This window comes from Rhincodon typus, unplaced genomic scaffold, assembly GCF_021869965.1.
Source record: "Rhincodon typus isolate 14 unplaced genomic scaffold, sRhiTyp1.1 hic_rhity00001143, whole genome shotgun sequence".
Classification (NCBI taxonomy): Eukaryota; Metazoa; Chordata; class Chondrichthyes; order Orectolobiformes; family Rhincodontidae; genus Rhincodon; species Rhincodon typus.
The window spans coordinates 13,592-20,974 of record NW_025966781.1 but is presented as its reverse complement, the minus strand read 5'-3'; the positions used below and the strand labels follow the sequence as shown (position 1 = coordinate 20,974).

Sequence of the window (7,383 nt, the reverse complement as noted above, 5' to 3'; positions counted from 1 at the left end):
AAGATGCCCTGTGGGAACTCACCAAGGCTGTGTCAACTGCACCTTCCAAACTTGCTACCTCTACCATCTGGAAGGACAAGGGCAGCAGAAACATGGGAACACCAACACCTGAAAGCTCCCCTCCAAGACACTCACCATCCTGACTTGGAAATATATCACCGCTCCTTCACTGTTGCTGGGTCAAAATCCTACAATTGCCTCCCTATCTGCGCTGTGGGTCTACCCACAGCACATGGACTACAGCAATCCAAGAAGGCAGCACATCATCTTCTCATGAAGGGGCAACTAGTGCACCCAAATACCATGAATGAACAAAATACAACCCGGGGCCACATACTCATGTATAAAGATATCAAGCCACGGTGTCAATGGATATGGAATCAGGACAAATTGGATGGAGTTGAGGTTCAGATCTGATACATTGAATGGAATATTTGGACAATTCAGACGTTGAATAGCCTGCTCATGCTCGTACGTTTCACGCAGTCAAGATGCAATGGTAAAAGGAAAGCCATGTGACAATCAGAGTTCCTTGAGAATCAGATGATTTTTAGCTAAGATTATAGGACAAGATCAAGAAACTGGCTTCATCATTCTCCTCTGATGAGACATTGGAGATTGCAAACTTCAACATCGTTCTCACGCATTCACCTCCAAATGACCTGAGGAACGAGAAAATATTATTTGGCTCAAATTAGTTAATGACACAGCAGTGAACCAGGGAGTGGGACTTACCAAGAGAATGTCTGCAATAATTGCCCAATTCAAAGCGAGTAATGTCTCTCCCAAGGCAATGAAAACCTTTGAGAAAAAAAAAACATTTTACTCAGGGTGTCATCCTGCAGTAAAACCAGACACCAGGCAGCATGCAGTTACTATGGAGTTGCCAGATCGATGATGATCATTGTTTTCGATAGACCCTCACCTTCAGCATGGTCACCAGTATTTGAATGTAACCAATGGATAATGGGAAATACACCAAGTGTTTGCAGTGACACTTGCTGCTCACGAGCTGGTTACAACTCAGTCATGTTCACACTTCAAGATAAAAAGGTTCATTAGTAACAGCAGGGGTGAGGGATGGTTGACAAGGAGGAAGGCCGGTCAGTGGAAGAGATCGCACAATCTCATATCCATCCTGCAGAAGGCTAAATACCTTCAGCTGTGGAACAGGTCAAAGGCTCAGCACGCTAGAGGCAAAGGGGGTACCATCTATACAGGACACCACGCTGCCCGGGCCAGGCACACACGGAATGTCCCGCTGCCCGGGCCAGGCGCACACGGAATGTCCCGCTGCCTGGGTAATGATACACTGTCTGGGTGTTTTGTTTATGAGTTTGCACAATTCCCTACCATCCTGATGAACATGAACTGTAAACTCACTACAGCTTGAATGCACTGTCTCTGATGTTATACCAGTGTTGTAACTGTAGACAAGCAATGAATTATACATAGTAGATGCTGAATTATAGAAGCAGATAAATTCTCAGACTCTATTTTAGCTACGACTCTTAGACAAAGGCATGTACAAGGCTGTAGTACAACACTTTGTGTATTATGAGGGTCTATTTCAGTGAGTGCAATATGTTAACCATTTAACCATGTCGCTGATACCACCCACAGTGGTGATGGCCTCTTAGTATCATCACTGGAGCATTAATCTCGGAGACCGAGGTAATGTTTATTATATACATTCTATATACCTCAAACTCAGGCCTGAGCACTCTGTATAGGAGTGAGGGGATGAACTGAGGAAAACAAGAGCACTCAACGTGTCAAACCTGGAGAATAAAGACCAAAAGGGAACAGAAGCAGAATTAATGGATCACAGAATTGGGAACTGTCTGTCATGACAGTTGAAAATTTAAAAATGGGGCAGCATATCGGCTCAGTGGTTGGTACTACTACGTCCCAGCACCAGGGACCCGGGTTCAATTCCAGCCTCAGGCAACTGACTGTTTGGAGTTTGCACATTCACCCTGTGTCTGCGTGGGTTTCCTCCGGGTGCTCCAGTTTCCTCCCACAGTCCAAAGATGTGCAAAGTAGGTGGATTGGCCATGCTAAGTAAGCCATAGTGTCCAGGGACATATGGTTAGATGGATTAGCCATGGGAAATGCAGGGTCGGGGGTTGAATCTGCGTGGGATGATCTTCAGAGAGTGAATGTGGACTTGTTGAGCTAAGTGGCCTGTTTCCACACTGTAAGGATTCTATGCTGTTCTATATAATAGAAATCCTGATATCAAGAAATCCATTATAGATTTAAAAAAATGCAACCACAGTTTCTGGCGTTGGTCATGTGATTAGGCTACTCATTTGCACAGTGCATGTAAGTGAACTTGAAGTTTGTTGTGGATCTGTCTGTGAGGAAAAAGCAGTATCAAAACGGTTTGTGATCAATGTGAGTGCTTTACTTTGGGAGCAGATACACCAAAAGAAGTATCCACGTGTGAAGCAACGATTGTGCATCAGGGACTCTCCAGTGCACATGGCATTGACATGGCCCTGTCAGTAACTTCTATTGGGCAACACTGGTTTGGGTATCGTGGGCCTGCATCTTACCATATTTTAGGCAGCATGTCAAATACAGCAAATCTTATGGAGGGTTTCTATCCGTGAGGCCTAGAGAGTTTTATCACATTATTGTCCCAAACCTGTCTCATTAATCTCCCGCCCATCCCCACCCCACAGCACCCTTCTTGTCCAATACTAGCCTGATTCCACCATGTGCCACAGCCCGAAGAACTCCCCACTGCCTGGATATCCCAAATGGACTGGCATCCCCGACAACAGTGCCATCTTCAGTCCAGAGCTGACCCACACGGTTCAGGATGTAGCACAGAAGGGATAATGGGCATTCCACTTTCCAGACAGGGTCTGGAGGCCCTGCTGGATATTGGTTGGGGGGAGCTGTTTCAGACATGGTTCATTCTCTACTCCCTGGACCAACAGAGAAGGACACAGCAATAGGGCATACCAGCTGCCTGGGTCAGTGTAGTCTGCAGGAATGCCCAGCGATGTAAGAAGGAGGTTAATGAACATCTCTTCTCTGCCTGGGTAAGTGCTACCATCTTCTCACACTCCCTCCCTCTCTCCCTGCTACTGTACCCAGCTCCCACTCTCCTCCTCTCACTATTACCTGTAACACCTTCCCCCACTTACCCTCATCCACACCACCCCCTCACCACCCCTTAACTCACAAGGCCTCTTTGCTGCCTACTCACTCACTTGGCATACCTCACCACCTTTTGCCCACCCTCACCAGCTGTGCCACCCATTTTCATCTCCTTTCTTTCAGCCCAGGAGAAAACAGCCCACAAAACTGGTGGTAGGCTTCCTGGAATCCCTATAGTGTGGAAGCAGGCCATTCAGCCCATTGGGTCCACACTAACTCTCCATAGGACATCCCACCCAGACCCACACACCTAACCCTGTAACCTGGCATTTCCCCACATCTAATCCACCTAGCCTTCACACCACTGGACACTACAGGCAATTTAAGCATGGCTAATCCACCTAACCTGCATGTCTTTGTTACTGTGGGAGGAAACCGGAGCACCCAGTGGAAACCCACGCAGACACGAGGTGAATGTGCAAACTCCACACAGGCAGTCACCCAAGGCTGGAATCGAGCCTGGGTCCCTGACACTATGAGGCAGCAGTGCTAACCACTGAGGCACCGTGCCACATGCAGGTAGGCACTGAGTAAGGCACAGAGCAAGTGAGCAGCCCTGAGATGCAGCCTGGTCCTGCACACTGTAGGCTGTAAGCAGCATCACAACAGGAGGTGGTCAGAGAGGAAACTGCATCTTAATGACGTGCATTATGCATTTACTGAGGGTGATAGCGAGCGATAATTCCCAATAATTGACATCTCCCCACTCCGCAGCGAGTACCTCATCTCAATGCCCAGAATTCTGTTGGAGCATGCAGCAAATTGGTCCCGACATTGGGAACTGTCTTGTTTAACTCCCAGCGGGAGTCTCCCAGATTTCCCACCATCGCCCACATCGTTCTGCTCAGTGGGTTATGTACTTTATGGAGGGTGATGTGTTCTACAAGTCTGTGTATCATACAGTACAGATACGATTGTGTTTTCTTGTACATTGAATCAGTGAATGCTACAACAGTTTGGCCCATCGTATCTGTTAGTGGTTATAGGCCCTTAGTGTGTGTGGCTGTGGTGTTTACTTCATTACACAGTGTCAACAAAACAATATAGGAACAGGTGAGTACAGGGATTTGGATAATTAATTTTAAAAAACTAAGATAAATTATTTAACGGGAAAAGTAATTCTAGGGATAAGTTTATGAATTGCAGGAAATGCTTTCTTCTGAAAGTGTTTGCCTATTTAAATAATGTATTTTCTCCTGCAGGAATTGGATCAGATTGGGGAATTTAGTTAGGCTTAGTGCCAACAGGGCCGACAAAACGTCCTGAAGTCGTGTATTCATGCAATAGCCGTGAACCTGATGTTCTAACTCTCAGCTTTCACTGGGTTTTAAACTTGTTTCATTTTTATTACATACAGTCTCACCATCTACTGGCTGGAAAGTATATTACTGCCTTCAGCAGCTATTCAGACCCTGCAAAACAGCAGCGTTAGCAAACACTTGCCCACACTGTGTTGCAGTCCTTTTCATAGAATCCATACAGGAGCCCTTTCTACAATGATATAACGGGGTTTTGGCTATAACAGTGGACAGGGCAAAATCCCAAATCATTTTAATACAAATCACATTATCAGTGAGAAAATACTCAGCTTCCATTTGTCTTTCACCATTGTATACGTGTCGAGGTTTGTGTTTGTGCTGTCTGTATGCGTATCTGACTGTGTATCTGTCTGTGTGTGTGTGTACTCTGAATTTGTGTCTCCCTGTGCATGTATGTGTCTCTCTCTTTCTGTCTGTCAGCATTTGTGTGTGTGTGTGTGTGTGACTCTAAATGTGTATGTGTGTGTGTGTCTCTCTCTGTATATGTCTCACTGCTTGTGGATGTGTCTCTTTCTCTCGATCTGTGTCTCTGTATGTGTGTCTGAGTCTGCATGTGTGTGCGTCTGTCCATGTCTCTGTGTGTGTGTGTGTGTGTGTGTGTGTGTGTGTGTGTCCGTGTCTGTGTGTGTGTGAGAGGGAGAGAGATTCAGTCTGTGTGCGTGGTGGGGGCGGTGTTCAGCTACCAATAGAGATGGGATGTGAGCACTGTCTCAGGAGGTCAGTAAGTGATTGCACCTTCAAATTACCAACTCCCAGCTCCTCAGCAGTTCCCCTTTTTTATTTCAAATGAGCTACGAACAGAAGAATAGAATATCAAGGTCAAATTAAAGTCAGTGGGTATCAAGTGGATAATTCCCTTGTCACAGTTCGCTCAAACAGAAGGCAGCTGTGGTAACTGGAGGTCAGGTGTCTACCTCCTCTTTCAGGGGAATGTAAACAATCTCATGCACAATGTGAGATTTCCCCAGTGTCTTGACCAATCTCATACTTCAACCAATATTATTAAAACTGCTCATATAATTATTATCACACTGGAATTTCTGGAACTTGCTGTGTATAAATTGCCACATTTTACAAATTACAAAAGTGACTACATTTCAAAAACCAGTTGTGAGTCTTTGAGACGTCTTGAGATTGTGGAAGGCGCTATAGAAATGTCAATTTCTTCTTATGAAAAATGCAAATTATTAGAAGCAATTCTTACAGATAGTTCCTTCACATCTTGCAATCTCCTGATTACATTGTTCTTAACCAACAATTAAAAGTATATCTGAGCAGCTCCTGGATGTTCATTAACATCAAAGGCATTACTGCAGTTAGATACAATTGGTGGAAAGCATTACTGTAGTACTTCGTATTATCGAGTGACCGCAGGAGTAATGTCAGGATTAACTCAAAGTACTGTAAACACTGAAATCAGGATTAATATCAGATTAAATTAGAGTAGTATACAGCAATTTTAGGAGTAATTTTAGGTTTCATTGACAGTAGTATAGAGTGAGAGCAATACTTACGTATGTCGCTGCAATGCTATGCCAAAACCAGTACAATGGCGAGGTAGAGGCAGAGACTAGAACTCAACATGCCGGCTGCACAGCTGAGAGGGTCAGCTCTGGGGCTCTTCTTTTTAAAGTGCTTCGAAAGCGCAGCTCCAATTCCGATCCCGAGGATTCCAGTCACGCAGGTAATGGCTCCAAATATTAAACTATACAAAGTAGAAGTGAGTGCAGAATATACAGTCACTGGCAGTGAGTATGGAGCACACAGGAGTATCAGCAACATGGGCTGATACAGCATCAATACATCCAGCCTCCCTGGTCATGCTCGGGCTGTGCTGTGATCTGTTATATTCCTCCATTTAACCTGTTTCCGTCTCGTTTCTACCTCATTTTAAGAAATGCAAGTTTTCATCCCCTACACTCACAAATGATAAGTTCACCCAGCACCTGAGGCAAATATAAGACTAAATTAAAGGACCTTCCCCATTAAATGTGTGTAAAACGTTTAAAGCTTAAGAGAAGATTTGTAGCTCGGGTTGTGGATGAGCTTGTAGGCATGTTCGCTGAGCCGGTGGGTTTGGTTGCAAACGTTTTGTCACCCTGCTCGGTAACACTGTCAGTGCGCCTCCGGTGAAGCGTTGGTGTTCTGTCCCGCTTGTTATTTATATGCCTCGGATTGCTGGGGTGTTTGGCATCACTTCCGGTTTTGTTTCTCAATGGTTTGTACACAGGGTCTAATTCAATGTGTTTGTCGATGGCGTTCCGGTTGGAATACCAGGCCCCAGGAATTCCCTGACATGTCTCTGTCTGGCTTGTGTGATTATGGAGGTGGTGTCCCAGTCGAATTCGTGTCCCTCGTTGTCCGTGTGTAGTGAGACCAGTGAGAATTGGTCGTGTCTCTTGGTGTCTAGTTGGTGCTCGTGTATCCTTATTGTCAGTTTTCTTCTGGTCTGGCCTATGTGGTGTTTCTCACAGTCCTTGCGTGGTATTTTGTATTTTACCCCAGGTTTGCGGGTTTGGGGTTTGGGATCCTTTACGTTCATCAGTAAACTGTCGCGAGGTGGTTGTCAGTTTGTGAGCTATCGAGGGGTCTGAGTAGTCTTGTGGTCACCTCTGAAATGCCCTTGATGTACAGTAGGGTGATTAGTGAGTCTGGTCGTGTTGTGTCTTCTTGCTGTGGTCTGTCTCAGAGGTAATGGCAGATTGTGATTTTCGGATATCCATTCCTTTTGAAGACTACGTATAGGTGCTTCTGTTCTGCTTTGCGTAGTTCCGGGTTGCTGCATTGGACTGCATTTCAGAGATGACCACAAGATTACTCAGACCCCTAGGTATCAGGGTAGCCCACAAACTGGGTCCAATGCAGGCAAATGGGGCTAGTTTAGTTTGGG

The 7,383-nt window shown here is 45.4% G+C and overlaps 1 long non-coding RNA gene across 1 annotated transcript; it reads right to left on the bottom strand.

Moving 5' to 3' along the window:
* Window positions 1-316: 316 nt before the first annotated feature.
* Window positions 317-6,611, bottom strand: LOC109928560. Its single transcript, XR_007261244.1, has 3 exons — window positions 6,008-6,611; window positions 736-801; window positions 317-662 (listed from the first exon to the last, which is right to left on the bottom strand). It is a non-coding gene; the product is annotated as an uncharacterized LOC109928560 (long non-coding RNA).
* Between the last annotated feature and the right edge of the window lie 772 nt (window positions 6,612-7,383).